This window comes from Tupaia chinensis, unplaced genomic scaffold (assembly GCF_000334495.1).
Source record: "Tupaia chinensis unplaced genomic scaffold, TupChi_1.0 Scaffold000047_1, whole genome shotgun sequence".
In the NCBI taxonomy this organism is placed as follows: Eukaryota; Metazoa; Chordata; class Mammalia; order Scandentia; family Tupaiidae; genus Tupaia; species Tupaia belangeri.
The window spans coordinates 4402484-4418225 of record NW_006159505.1 but is presented as its reverse complement, the minus strand read 5'-3'; the positions used below and the strand labels follow the sequence as shown (position 1 = coordinate 4418225).

General features: G+C 46.6%; 1 pseudogene; it reads right to left on the bottom strand.

The window, feature by feature from the left end:
- Positions 1 to 13432: 13432 nt before the first annotated feature.
- LOC106735542 (60S ribosomal protein L34 pseudogene) lies at positions 13433 to 13860 on the bottom strand (annotated as a pseudogene).
- Between the last annotated feature and the right edge of the window lie 1882 nt (positions 13861 to 15742).

The following is a 15742-nucleotide window of genomic DNA, read 5'->3' as shown; positions in this document are numbered from 1 at the left end:
AATTTTGAAAATGAACTAGATAGTTGAGATTGACCAGATCAGATATGTTTGTTTGTCTGTTTTTGTTTAGGTTGGAGGTCATGAGTGCTACAGAGAGAGAGAGGAAGAAGGAGATGGGGAGTGGAGGGGAGAACGCATTCCCTAATGGGATATGGTCATGCTACAAGGCGTTTTCCTCTGTTGGGAGTTGTGGCACCTGTATATATGCATCTGGTGTGTTTCCCTGGCTGCCAGGGCTAGGACTTGAACCACAGTCAGCCACATGGGATCTGACTCCAAGTGCGCAGTGGTTAGCCACGCACTGCAGGGCCAGCCTATCTTTTCTTTTCTTTCTTTTTGAAAAAAAGTTGATTTTGTGGTCAGAAGTCTGACTACTTTTCCTATTTTTCCAAAACCTTTTCAAAAGGGGACTGGGAAGTCATGCCCACAAACACTAAAAGACCATTTATTTTCTATTAACAGGATTCTTCCTACCTCCTGTTCCTGGCATAGTATATTTGAGATGTAGATTAAGCCTTTCTATAACTAAGACAGGGATCTTCCCTTCCAATCACCAACCTAAGAATTGTGGAAACCACCTATAACCTACGAGACCCCCCCTCTTCTACATGTCCCGCCTTTTTGGGCCAGACCAATGGAAAATCTTTTCACTAAATGTTGTCTGTCAATTTCAAAAGCAAATAAAAGGAACTTCTGTACAAGATAACCCCAAGAAAAGGCATGCATGCCTCTTCTCCGGGCCTAGGTCACTCACAGTTGGCTTGGAAATAAACCGCATTAATTATTAATTTTACAGTTGGTTATTTTTTCCATCGACAATTTATTTAGGGGATCCACCAGGTGGCATGGTGGGTAAGGGTGCTGGACTCCCACATGACTGATGGCGGTTCAAGTCCTGGACCTGGTGGCTTGCTTTCTCACATTCTTTCTCTCTCCCTCCCTCTCTCTCTCTCCCTTTCTGATCAAATTCAAATAAGTAAATAAATAAAGTTAAATAAAATAATTGTTATAAACAACTGAACTTTATAAATTGATTTATTTATACCATGAATGAGAAAGACAGAGAGAGAGACAGAGACAGAGATACAGCACCCCCAATAGGATATTGATGCTAGCCGTTCACCCCCACCCCGAGCCTTAACAAGCCCAGATTATAGGCACGAGAATGCATGATCCCCTCAGGGAGGTATCCAGACTCGAACCAGCAATCTTCAACCTTCTCATTTGGGTGAGCCTTTCAGAGCATCACCTTTTACCGCTGCATCACCGTCTGGCTCCTGACCAGACTGGTAACCATTGAAGCTGGCTGATGGGTACATGGGGGTTCACTTTACTTTTCTTTTTTTTCTACTTGTGCATAAATTTGAATTTTTCCATAATAAAATAAAGTAAAAGAAGGCCAAGAAAAAATGGAATATTTCAAATCGAATATCTCTCTTTCCTTAAAATTGCTTAAAATCTTGCCACATTTTTATATTTGAACCACAATTTGCTGGTACAGTTTTGTGTTTTTCCTTGGAGTTTCTTGGCACCTCTCCTATTCCTTTTTGAGAAGAGAAGCATATGCCTTCTTTACCATATGACTAAGCGCTTCTAGCTCAATTGTACTATCTACTGACCGGAATTCACTTTTCCCTTAAAGACATTTCAAAGACCTTGTTATCAGAGTCTTTTGTTTTCCTGTTCTAATTTAAGTCCAACCCTTCAAGGCAAACAATCATCACTGTGGATTCTCTTTTCAATGTGTATATCTGGGTTAGTTGTATTGTTTCTTGGTTACTACGTGTCTTCTGTCAGAAGCAGAGCCTGAGGCAGGGATTCTGGTCAAAGCAATCAACTGGGGGAGCGATCTCAGGAGAGGAGCGAGTATTACAGAGCAGGGGAAGAGAGATTAGCCAGAATGGATTCTTGGCTGCAGACTAACTTCAGCCTGGTCCCATCAAGACTCTGGAATTTGTCCCACCTTGAAGTAGGGGGACATTTTGTGCAAAAACTCATAACAGCTGGGCAATGGACACGCCAGGCTGCTGGAGGGGATTTGAGCCCTCCCACCCCATCCACAACGCCAACTGTTCTCAAACTAGAGTGTGCACCACAATCAGCTCCGGGAGTTCATGGAAACAAGCCCCCCTCTCCCTGCTGGAATTTCTGACTCAGTGGGTGGGTGGGGTGGTGGGGCCTGACCGTTCCTGTGTCTAGAGGCTGCTTCTGGAACTATGCTTTGAGAATCAAGGCACTCTATCATGACTTCCTTATTTTGTTTACCGGGAGTGCAATCTCGGCTAATTTCTTTCAGCAAGAATATATGGGAAGTGAGCATTGTTAGTTCCCCTGAGTCGATTTTGCCCCTACGCTTGTTCTGTAGTTTGGCTGTTCAAACACGTTTCTCTGTGGAACTGTGCAGGTCACAATTTCATAGCTTCTCACTTTAGAGATGCCTGATGCTAATTTGGTCCTTATTCTCTTACAGATACACTGTTTGTTGTTTATTTTTCATTTCCAGAAGGTGTTAGGCTAACTGAAACCTTGTAAATCCCTAGGGGTATTTTGATTTGGCTCAGCATTCAACAAGCATTTTTTTTTTTCTTTTTAAAGTTTATTTATGTATTGCAGGAGTGAGTGAGAGAGAGAGAGACAGCACCCCCAGCAGGGTCCCAACACCATCATCCATCCCAGCTTCTGCCAGCCTGGATCATGGGCACCTGTGAGCCTGGCATCTTCTGGAAGGTCTCTGGAAGTGAACCAAGAACCCTCCCACGTGGGTCTGCCTTGGAGAGCATCGTGTCTTACTGTTGCACAACTTAAGACTAATTTTGTTGTTGTTTTTGTCCTGAGACATTTTCTTTTATTATTTCTCTGATTATTTTAGTACCTCTGTTTTCTCTTTTCTGTCTATAATTCGCATTAGAAGACCTCTGCAACTGGTCATTTATGATTTGGTTAACTCCCCCCCCCACCCCATTTAAAAAATTTTTCTTTGGGACCAGCAGATGGTGTAGTGGTTGTGTCACTGGACTCCCACATGGCCAACCAAAGTTTGAGTTCCAGACCTGGGGCTTGAAAACTCACACTGGGTGCGTGTGCGTGTGTGCCCAAAATCCCAGGAGGAGAATGGAGGGGAGGGGATTGCAGCGTGGTCATCCACCCTGGTAGGGGGGGGGGGGGATTTCTTACTTTCCCTCTCACCACCTCTCTCTCTCTATCTCTGGTAAGTGCACACACTCTAAGACAAAAACCTCTGAAAAAAAAAAAAGTAAAAAAAAAATTTCTTTTTTTGTCCCTATATTCTTGGATAATTATATGAGTTTGCTTCTAGACTTTTCTACAGTACATTTTTTTTTTATTTGGGGATTACTTTAGACTTATAGAAAGTCGCAAAGGAAATAAATGAAATTCCCATGTACCTCTCCCTTCTGCTAATGTTAGCAACCTTATGTAACCATGTTCCCTCAAACTTAAGAAATTAACATTCGTGCATTACTATGAACTGAACTGCAGCTTATATTCCGATTTCCACACTTTTCCACCACTGCCTTTTCCTGGCCCAATCCATATACCACACCATAATCTGGCCTTCCCACCTCCCCCATCTCCTCTGTGTACATTTCTCAGTCTTGTTATTTATTTATTTATTTATTTTTATTGAATCACTGTGTCAGTTTTAAAGGGTGCTACTCAGGCATTTGGGAGACTGTCCCCCAATTCGGAATGTTTCCCATGACTGGTCTGGGGTTAGTTGTTTTAGGGGCAAATAGCCAAAGTTGAGGTATCTGGCTCATCTCACGGTATCAGCTGGTGATGGTAATCTTGATTAAAGCAGCGTTGGTCACATCTTTCCACTTTAAAGTTAGGGTTTTTCCCCTTCCCAGAGATTTTTGCTATAGGGCTCGTGTGCTCACCAGGAAGACAGAGAGAGACAGAGAAATAGGAAGTGAGAAATCACCCCCCCAGGGAGATGGCCATGCTGCAATCCCTTCTCCTCCATTCTCCTCTTGGGACCTTGGGCACGCACATGTGCCCAGCATGAGTTAAGGCCACCGGGTCTGGGATTCAAACCGCAGTTGAGGACATGGGAGTCCAGCGACATAGCCATTACCCCAAGTGCTGGTCCCTCCTATCCTCTGTTCTTTAGAAATGAGTCACTAAGTCCAGAACACATTCAAGAGGAGGCCAAGGCGCTCTGCTTCGAGAGGCGAGAAAAGATCAGGATGGGCTCAGGCTTATTTGTTTGTGCCTTGGGTTATAATTCTAACTTGTTGCTCCTGGGGTGCCAGCCCTGGCTGCTGACAGCGCTTTCAGGTTGGCCTCTGCATTCCTGTGACATGCTTCTTTTTTTTTTTTTTTTAATTTTTTGTATATCCTCGTTTTCTGGCACTAACTTTCAGACTTTAATTTGGGGAGGTTTAGGAAAGGGGATCATATTTTTCATTTTCATGAACTCTTTTTTTTTTTATTTTACTATTTTTGTTTTGTTTTTAGTTTTCATGTAAGTTGCACATGCTCACCAGAGAAAGATAGAGAGAGACAGAGAGAGAAAGAGATGGAAAGTGAGAAAGTATTCCCTATGCCAGATGGCCATACCACAATCCCTTCTCCTTCATTCTCCTCTGAGGATTTTGGGCACACATGCCCAAGAGTTCCCAGAGTGTTTTTCTAGTCACCGGGCTTGGGACTTGAACTGCAGAGTTGACCACATGGGATCCAGTGGCTTCAACCACCATGCCACCAACTGGTCCATACTGATCCCATTTATTAGTAATTCTTTCTTGTTTTATAGATCCCATATAATCTCAAATTGAAATTTGTTTCTAATTGAAATACTGAGAAACTGTTTATTGAACCCATCAGAATTATTCTTGCGATAAAGCACAGAAGACTTCATTATAATTACAGAACCTAGTAAACATTCTAACTCTTGACAATATAAAAGAAATAGTATAACTGTCAGAGTCAGGAGGCTGAGAAGGAGGAGACATCAAAGGTGTAGGTGCTAATATTTTCATTTTACGTAGTAGAAGTTAAGAGATACTATTAAAGTGAATAGAACTGAAAAGGAATCAACTAACACTATTGCTAACTGTGCAAGGTATTGAGAGATGAGCTTTTGGGTAAGTAAGACAGTGCTTCCTTTTTTATTTTTCATGAGAAGCGCCAATAAGTATTAATTCAGGTGATGAATCAAGAAATTGAGAGATATACATATTAATCCGCTCTGTGATACGAGTCACCTCAGCTAAAAGCAGGAAAGGTTCAAACTAGTTCCCTTTAGAGAGGGCGTAGGACAGGGTGAGATGGTATGGAGCAAGACTTTGACTTTTCTGTGCATACTGAAACATTAAAAAAAAATGTATTACTTTTATAAAAAGAATGACAATGGGGACTAGCAGATATTGTAGTGGTTACATCGCTGGACTTCCCTGTAATTGATTGTAGTTCGAGACCAGGACCCGGCGGCTTAAAACTCACGCCGGGCACATGTGTGTGAATGCCCACAATCCCAACAGGAGACTGAAGGAGAAGGGATTGAGGCATGGCCATCCCCCTGGAGGGTGATTTCTCACTTTCTGACTCTCTGTCTCTCCAGTGAGCACATAAACCCTATAGCAAAAATCTCTCCACCTCCAAAATAAAATAAAATTACATTGTCTATAAATGTTGATTGCAGAAACATACTGTGTTTGAGAAGATGTGCAGGGTGGGCAGGGGTGTGCCAGGGCTGGGGAGGGGGACAGGAAAAACGTCACTTTACTTTGGAGGAGTTCTGGGTGTGTGTGTAGCAGGGGTGGAAGTGGGGTTGTCGCTTCAGAGAACAGAGAATAGAGCCCTTTCCTCTGCTCCTTCAGTGTAATCATTTGTCCAGCAATTTAGCCAGCACTTGCTGAGCTGCAGACCCTGTTTGGGAGCTGAGGGTATGGAGCCAGTTTTGCTCACAATCTCTATAAAAGACTGCACTGGAGAGTGGGAGCTCTCTACCGAGAAGGGTATAGCGTGTCTGTGCTTCTCTTCTGATGCAGGAGGTGGGACTCCTAGGTCTGGTTACCAACCACCCCCTCCACCACTTTGCTCACCACCATCCTGGCTTAAACCCTTTTGGGCCAACTTGCAGTTGGTCACCTTCCAAGAGGGCAGTTCTAGCCCAGCCTCATTTCTCCATGGTCTCGGTTAGGCCAGAGGAGGCCAAGGAACCCACAGCTTGTGGGTGTGGGGATGAGCGCCCAGCGGGATCTGCTTTCTGGTTTTTGCATGGTCTGCGGTAGTGGAGATGGGGTGCAGATTAGGGAGCTGATGGTGCTGACTTCTGGGTGGCTAAGACGAAGGGAGCAGAGGGCCCTAAGGATGCAAACTAGGGAAGGTAGGGATAGGGTGAAATAAGGTCAGGTGTTTTCTCAGCCTCCAGAACTAGCATGTCTGGGGCATCCAGTTTGGTCCTAGGAGGGGACCAGATTGTTCCATCCCATCCGTTCCTTAGTGCATGCAGGGCTCCGTCACAGTGCAGCATTAACACGAGCACCTGCAGGGTGGAGGCAGTTTGGCCAACACCATTGCAATTCCAGAATGGCCTGAAAAACAAGCCCAACGTGCGCGTCCAAATGCTCTCACATGCATTTGTTTTCTGTTGTTTGTTTGTTTCATTTATTTTAGTTTTTGCTATAGGATATGTGTAATCACCAGAAAGAAGAGGAGAGAAAGAAAGTGAGAAAGGTGAGAAATCACCCCCCAGAGGTATGGCCATGCCACAGTCTGTTCTCCTCCACTTTCCTCTTTGGATTTGGGCACGCATGCACCCACGCCTGGAGTGTAGGTGTGTGTGTGCCCACTTGCACTTACCAGAGAAAGGCACAAAGAGAGAGAGAAAGTGAGAAAGCAAGTCACCAGGTCTGGGACTCAAACCACAGTTGGCCATGTGAGATTCCAGCACCTTCACCACCATGCCACCTGGTGACCCCTGGCTGATCATTTTTAACTTATGAGGTCTTGATTTTATTATTTGTTATGGCAAATTTATTTCAATTTTTATTTTAAAATTAGTAATTTTTAAAGAGGTTTTTGCTGTAGGGCACGTGTGCTCGCCAGAAAGAGAGAGTCAGAGAGACAGAAAGTGAGAAATATCCCCCCAGGGGGGATGGCCATGCCGCAATCCCTTCTCCTCCATTCTTGTCTCAGGATCTTGAGCACGTGCGCACATGCACCCAGCGTGAGTTTAAGCCACCGGGCCTGGGACTCGAACCGCAGTCGACTACATAGGAGTCCAGTGACAGCTATTACGCTAACTGCTGGTCCCTTAAAAGGTTATTTTTATTTTTATTTTTTAGAGTTTTTTTCTATAGGGCAGGTGCGCTTGCTAGAAAGACAGAGAGACAGAAAGTGAGAAATCACTCCCCAGGGGAGATGGCCACGCTGCAATACCTTCTCCTCCATTCTCGTCTTGAGATCTTGGGCATGTACACACACATGCCTGGTGTGAGTTTAAGCCACCGGGTCTGGGACTCAAACCGTGGTCGACTACATGGGAGTCCAGCGACCTAGCCATTATGCCAACTGCTGGTTCCTAAAATTAGTAATACTTTCAAAAGTTACTTTTTGCTTAAAAATCTGTTACTGGTAATGTCGTGAAAAACTTCACGATTGTAAAATTTTGAGAAAAATTTTAGTAAGTTTCTTTTTCTTTTTCTTTTTTTTTAAGTTTCTGCTGTAGAACACATGTGCTTTCTGGAGAGAGACAGGGGGAGAAAGAGAAAATGAGATATCACCCCCCAGGAGATGGCCATGCCACAATCCCCTCTCTCCCATGCTCGTCCCATGATCTTGGGTGCACACACACACCTGCCCAGTGTGTTTTTCAAGCCACCAGGTTTGGGACCCAAACTGTGAAGTCAGCCATGTGGGATCCAGCCATCTTGGTCACCACACCATTGGCTGGTACAGTGAGATTCTTTCATATGTGAAGGTTTCAGGTTTGTTCGTTTGCTTGCTTGCTTGCTTGCTTATTTATTTATTTATTTAATATGCTGGCCAATCTAAAATACTCATTCATTCTTCCACTCTTCTATCATTGAGGACCACCCTCTAGTGTCTTATCAGGAGTGCTATGGCTTGAATATGTTCCCCCCAAATTCATATGTTGAAATTTGGGGGCCAGCAGTTGGCTTAATGGCTGTGTCACTGAACTCCCATGTAGTTGACTGCGGTTCGAGTCCTGGACCCAGTGGCACGGTTCAAGTCCTGGACCCCAGGCATGTGTGCATGTGTGCCCAAGATCCCAAGAGGAGAATGGAAGAGAAGGGATTGCAGCATGGCCATCCCCCCACGGAGAGCTTTCTCACTTTCTGTCTCTCTGTCTCTCTCTGTCTTTCTGGCGAGCACATGTGCCCTATAGCAAAAACCTCTCCAAAAAAAAAAGAGAGAAATTTGGAGAGTCATTGTAACAGTGTTACAGTGTTGGGAGAATGAAAACTTAATAATTTAATTATGATGTTAAGGTGATTAGGTGGGTCCTCATGATTTAATCCTGTTGCCTCTCTAGGAGAAAAAGACACTGGCATGGACACAGACCCGCATGTTTGCTCTGCCTTATCATGTCACACCCTGTGCCACCTTGAGACTCTGCAGAGTGTCCTCACGAGCATGAAGACCTTCACTAGATATGGCCACTTGGCCTTGAACCTCCAAAACCGTGAACCTCTGTTCTTTTTTGTTGTTGTTAAGATTTATTTATTTATTTAATTCCATTTGTTATTATTGTTTTTTAATTTGACCAGAGAGAGACAGCGAGGGAGAGAAAGGGAAAGTGAGAAAGTAAGCCACCAGGTTTGGTACTTGAACCTTGATCGGCCATGTGGGAGTCCAATGCTCTTAACCACCAAGCCACCTGCCAGCCCCACCTCTGTTCTTTTTAAATGTGCCAGTGTATTATTAAGCAACAGAACATGAATTAAAACAATAAATTGTATATTACTGGGTTGCCAGAAAATATATGGCTTTTTTTTTTTTTTTAGAATTATTTATTTAATCATTCATTCATTTATTTCAATTTGACCAGAGAGAGACACAGTGAAAGAAAGGGAAAGTGAGAAAGCAAGCTACCAGGTCCAGAACTTGAACTGTGGTCAGCCATGTGGGAGTGTCCAGCGCCTTAACCACCACGCCACCTGCTGGTCCCCAAGATATGACTTTTTTTTATGGTTTTCTGTGCAAAAATGCATCATGACTTTTTCCAACAACCCAATGTATTAATTAATGTCAATATTCCATGGCAAATCAGAAAAATATTTTTAATTTAATTTTATTTATGATTATTATTTTTTAAATTTGCTATAGGACATGTGCACTCACCAGAGAGAAAGAGAGAGAGAGAGAGAGAGAGAAAGCCACCAGGTCCAGGACTCAAATTGTGGTTGATCGTGTGGGATTCCAGCATCTTAAGCACCATGCCACCTGCTGGCCCCAAATTAGGAAACTATTTGTTTAAATGTTAAGCCCAGCTGCTGTGATGCAGTGGCAATGAGAGTGCCTTCCTCAGACTTCAGTGGAAGGCTGGCAGTGCGTACCAGGCCTCTGTGTATTGGGGAGACTCAGGCTTCCAATTCTGTCTTCCTTGCGCTGAGAAGCATCTGGACTCTGCTCAGTGCTGTCGGCTTCCTACCTACTGCTTTCCCCTGGGCTTTTTGCTATCATCCTTGTGTTGGACAGTTAGGGGCCAGTCTGAGAACTGAAGAAAGTCTATATGCAGATTGGGGGGGCCTACCCTTGTACCTCCACTTTTTCGGACGTCCCCTTCAACCTCTAGCCATTCTAGCAGCCTCGGGTTTTATCCTCTGATACCCCATCCAGCATTCTGTTTCCTCGGGATTTGTGTTTGAGTTCCAGCTCCCCTGTCTGACCTGAGGAGTACCCTTGGAGGAAGAGTACAGAGAAAGTAGATTTGCCCAGTGTCATTTCCATCTGCCAAGAATGAAATCTCCAGCTGGTAGCTTTGGAAAGTCAAGAATGATACCCAGATTGGGCAGTGCGGTGGCAAGACAAGATACTCTACAAGACAGACTCACATGGGAAAGTGGTGGGTATGCATCTGGAGACCACCCCGAGGAGCTCGGGCACACACAGACCCATGATCCAGGTTGGCTGAGACTGGAGTTGGATTGTGGAATCAGAACTCTATTGGGGTGCTATATTTCTGTCTCCACCACTCTGTTTTTCTCACTCAGTCATGAAATAAATAAATAACAAAAGGCTGACACTCTGATTTTTTGGTTGAGCAAAAGTAGGAATGCATTGGGACCCGCAGATGGTGTAATGATTTGGTCGCTGGACTCTCATGTATTCGACCGCAGTTTGAATCCCAGACCCAGTGGCTTAAACTCACGCTGGGCCCGTGTGTGTGCGTGCATGCCCGAGATCCCGAGAGGAGAATGGAGGAGAAGGGATTGCAGCGTGGCCATCCTCTCTAGTAGTGGGTGATTTCTCGCTTTCTGTCTCTCTGTCTCTCTCTGTCTTTCTGGACAGCACACACGCCCTATAGCAAAAACCTCTTAAAAAAAGAAAAGAAGTAAGAATGCATCTTTGTTTCTTACATTCATCCAAAATGTTAGAGGTTATCAGTCAACCTCAAATCCTTTCTGGAACAGGGAGCTGACCCATCACCCACCAACACAATTGTACTTCAATCTGACCTTTGCGTACCTGGCCAAATTAGCAGCCCTACCTCTCACTTCCCATGTCTTTGGCTTAGGCTTTCCCCTTTTCTTTACATTTTTATTTTTTGCCTATAGGGCGCGTGTGCTCGCCAGACAGACAAAGAGACATAGAGACAGAAAGCGAGAAATCACCCCCCGGGGGGAATGGTCACACCACAATTCATTTCTCCCCTCTTTTGGGACCTGATGCACATCTGGCATGTTTTTCAAGGTGCCAGGTCTGAAACTTGACCTGCGCAGTTGGTCATGTGGGATCTGTCTTAACCACCATGCCATGGCTAGCCAGTGCTTTCCCTCCCAGAGCTGTGTTCTCTTTATAAAGCAGGGATGATCCTTCCTTTCTCATTCATTCATTCAGAGACAGGCTCTTACATTGCCTAGCTGGCCTCAAACCCTTTCTTTCTTTCTTTCTTTTTTCTTTTTTTTAGAGGTTTTTGCCATAGGGCATGTGCACTCACTAGAGAGAGAGAGAGACAGAGACAGTGAGAGGAAAAGTGAGAAATCACCCTTTGGGGGGATGGCCACACTGCAATCCCTTCTCCATTCTCCTTCTGGAATCTTGGGCGCATATGCACACGAGTCTGGTGTGATTTTTAAGCCACCGGATCCGGGATGTGAACTATGGTTGACTATGTGGGAGCCCAGCAATGTAACCACTACGCCATCTGCTGGGCCCTAGGCCTCAAATTCTTAATCTTCCTTCTTCAACCTCCTCAGTAGCTGGGACTCCAGACATGTGTCATCATGCCTGGCTTCTCATAATTTTTTCAAAGAAATTGTTACTGTGAGTGGTGAATCGCAGGTATGTGCCAGGCCTGAGTTGGGACATAGTTGGAGATATCTCCTTTGAGCCTCAGTGCTACAATCTATTTGCCTTTGGGGCCAGCAGGAGGCGCAGTGGTTAAGGTGCTTGACTCCCACATGGTAGACCACAGTCTAAGTCTCGGACCCAGCAGTTTGAAATTCACAACAGGTGTATGTGCGTATGTTCCCCAAATCTCCAGAGGAGAATGGAGAAGGGATTACGGTGTGGCCATCCCCTCTGGAAGGTGATTTCTTGCCTTCTGTCTCTCTGTCTCTCAGCGAGCACGCACATCCTATAGCAAAAATTTCTCTCTCTCAAAAAAAAAAATCTACTTGCCTTTTAGAAAAGTCACTGTGGGGTTCAAGTGAAGGACATATTGAATGAGTTGAGGCAAGAGGATGGAGCTCTCCAGACCCCTCGACTATGACTCCCTTGGAGAAATGCATGGAGGGGTGGCCTACATGAAATATAGAACAGTAAGACCCTGCCTCAGTCTTCTGAGTGGTTCTGGATCCTTCTATTCACAGCCAGTTCCTCAGCAGGTGCCATCAGCCCTACCTCCAAACATCTCAAACCCCTTTCTTTACTCCTGCTGCCCCCCGCCCCCCCCGAACCCCTACCACCATCTTGGCTACTGCAGTAACGGGATGCCCTGTCTCTGCTCTTGTCTCATGCCAAGTCATCTCCATCCAGCTGCTGGAGTGACCCGTAAGCATGCCATGCAGATACTGTTACTCGTCTGCCTGAATCTTCTACCAGCTGCCCAGACTTCTTGCTCTGACCACAAGCCCTGTAGGACTGGCCTCTGCCTGCCTCATCTTCACCCGCCCTATGCACCCACAGCCAACCCCACTGCCCTAGTTCCTGCCCCTCTGCAGCTGCAGCTCCTTCCACCCCAGCTGCTCTGCCTTCACTCACAGTGCCGGCTCCTCATCTGCAGGTCTCACCCCAGCTACCTCCTCTAGAAACCTTTTTCTGAGCGTGCTCGCCCCTGTCACTCCCATTACTGTATCATGGCCTTCATGGCACTTAGCACTGCCTGAAATGATGTTGATATGCAGAGTTCCTTTTAACAATGCACTGCTACTTTTATATTTTTGATGATTTTGATTATACAAGAAATATAGGGCCAGCAGATGGCAAGGAGGTTGAAGCAGCGAGATCCCATGTGGTCGACTGTGTGGTTCAAGACCCAGACCTGGGGGACCATCAGTTAGCGTAATGGCTGTGTTGCTAAACTCCCATGCAGTCAACCGTGGTTCGAGTCCTGGACCCGGTGACTTAAACTCATGCTGAGCATGTGTGCGTGCGTGCCCAAGATCCCGAGAGGAGAATGGAGGAGAAGGGATTGTGGCATGGCCATCCCCCGGGGGAGTGATTTCTCGCTTTCTGTTTCTCTGTCTTTCTGATGAGCAGACATACCCTGTAGCAAAAACCTCTCAACAAAACAAAACAAAACAAAACAAAACAAATAACCCAGACCTGGCAACTTGAAAATCATGCGGGGCACTTGTACATGGGTACCCAAAGTCCCAAGAGGAGAATAGAGAAGAGACTGTGACATGGCCACCCTCCAGGGGCGAGGGGGTGATTTCTCACTTTCCCTTTCTCTCTCTGGCAAGTGCATGCATGAGGCAAGAACACCTGCTTAACTCCGCTACCCCTGTTCTGGGTCCTTGTCTGGAATGAGAGCTGCACTCGTCCTCTTGACCACTGATTCATAAGTTCCTCGAATCACACATGGCACCTTCAACGGACAGGGTTTGAAGATAACCAAGGATCAAATTCTGCTCTTCCTATGTTTTAGCTTCCCTTTGGGAAGGGCTGGAGGAAGGGAGGTCAGGGCTCAAGGTCTGGAAGAGGCTCTGCATTTGGGCAAATGATTTCGCTTCTCTGGGCATCAGTCTGCTTATTTATTTATTTATTTATTTAATCTTGTGATTTCTTTATTACTCAAAAGAGTGTCATTTTTAATTTAGCTTTCTGACTCTGTGCTTGTGCCTTCAAGACTTTCACGACGATTTTCTGCTCCTCTCTAAGGAAAGCACGCTTGATCCGGTCGCGGACGCATATTGCGCACATGGAGCCGCCGCAGGCCCTGCTGACGTGCTTCTTCGTTTTAGACAGCCTCATGAGAACTTTCGGTCTCACGGCACGAACCCCTCGGAGTAGACCCAGGCACACGCCGCATGCAGATTGGGGTGCTTTCCTAACCTTCTTGGTATAAAGGTAAACGATCCTATTACCAGGGGTTTGGGACAGCCTAGTCTTGTTGGAGGCTGTGTTGTAGGAAAGTCTACGCCGGTAGGTCAGATGCTGGACCATCCTGAGTGCCTCTAGACACCGTCCCCGGAAGAGGAAAAAAAACAGTCTGCTCATTTATAAAAAAGGACATTTATCTTATCGTACTGCAAGCCCCAAATAGCACCAGGATGCCACATGCCCCCTCAGGAAGCATACGGGCTAGCGGGGATGCACTTGACTTGCTGTCGCACCATGGCCTACCAATCTGCTCAGCGTTCCTAAATGTTAGAGCCAGACTTCCCGAACCAAGCTGGGAAGACCAGTGTGGGGGCGGGGATTACCTGACTCCATCTTGATGCATCTTTTTGGACTGTTGGTTTGACTCAGAAGTAATTTAAAACATCATTTTGTAATAGTAAAATGAACACAAGTATATACTAAGTAAGATGAAGAATTTGCTTGAATTTTTTTCAGTTCAAATGGTTTGGACATCAGCATGGGGACAGCCATGGCAGATCACCTGGTTTGATGGAACCCGTGTTTTATAGGCAGAGAAACCGTGATATGCAGAGCGGCAGGTCCCAGCCCCTCCATCTGGGATAAGGGCTTCTCCACTCATTAGGTGAGTCTCTTATCATTGAGGGGGGCACCTCTCAAGATCCCTGCCTCCCCCACTTCTCACAAGACAGCAGGTGGCTTCCTTTCCTATCTTCCTGGGGGTGAATAAGGTCCAGAAGGCAAGACCAGGAGGAGGGACCTGGGCCTTAATCCATGTTCTCCTAGCTCCTAACATTGCCCAGACATGGACCTCCTTGCCTGCCCATCAGCTTCCAGCCCTCCACACACCCTGGGATCTGGACAAGATTACAACAATTACACTGGGATATCATTACCCAGCTGTATGTAAACAGCATAGGTAACTGCTGCTGAGCATAACTGCAGATGTTCCCAGACCCACAATTGCATCAGACTAAATGATAGCTTCTTTTCCTCCCATTAATACTCCAGTATTAGGGACCTATTAGGGCTGATTAGCTGAATCCCAGCAGAGAGAGGGTAGAAAAAAACCTCACACTCTCCTGCTACCTGAAAGCAGGAGGGGGTCTGGGCAAAGCAGGGTCCCACCCAGGGTTTCCCAGGATACCAAGGCGTCTGAAGAGGGGTGGGCTAACATCTCCTGGGTACCTACTGTGCGCAGGCATTCAGAGGAAGTTGGTAAGCACAAGCTGGTTCTTTCAGCCTAGTAACAATTCTGCAAACGCACATTCGAACTCTTGTCTTTGCGGGTCTAGAAACTGGTTCTGAGAGAGCTGGTGTCCACGGCCACCCACGGCAGGCATTAGCCCTGGGCCTGGGAGCTTTCCTGGATGTCCCCGCCTGGCCACACTCTGAGGGGTGCAGCAGGCCAGCTCCCTGTCCCCTTCCTTATCTCTTCTCTCACAGCTTCCTCTTTTCAGGGCCACCCCTGCTGGTCTCTGGTCCGCTCCTACCCTCATCAGTTCCCCAGCGCTGAAGCAGCCTCCTGCCCCTGCCACCCCTTCTTCCTGTCCTCTTGGGGGTTGGTGTTATCTCTCCAGAAGGGCGGGGTTGGAGTGCCGGAGGGTGGAGCACAGGGCTAGGGCCTGGCCAGGCATTCCAAGTCTCTCACTGTTCCCAAGCAGGGGCACCGCTACGGGTCGGGGCTTGGCCTTGAGGTCGGCAGACCTGGGGCTTCCACCCACGGGCACACACGAACGCTGCCTTGGAGCGCGCAGGGGAGCGCGCTCGCACCCACGGCCGTGCGCACACACGTACAACTGCACAAAAACGTGCACACTCCTCCATCCACACAAATCCACTCCTCACAGGCCCGCGCCTATGAGGCTGTGCACACGCAACCACACCAGCACACTCTCCCGTGTCCACACGCGCGCCAGCGTGCGCCCTCACGTACACACACAGCTGGGCACGCGCCCGAATAGACCCCAAATGCCGATCGCAGGGCCCTGACGCGTCTCGC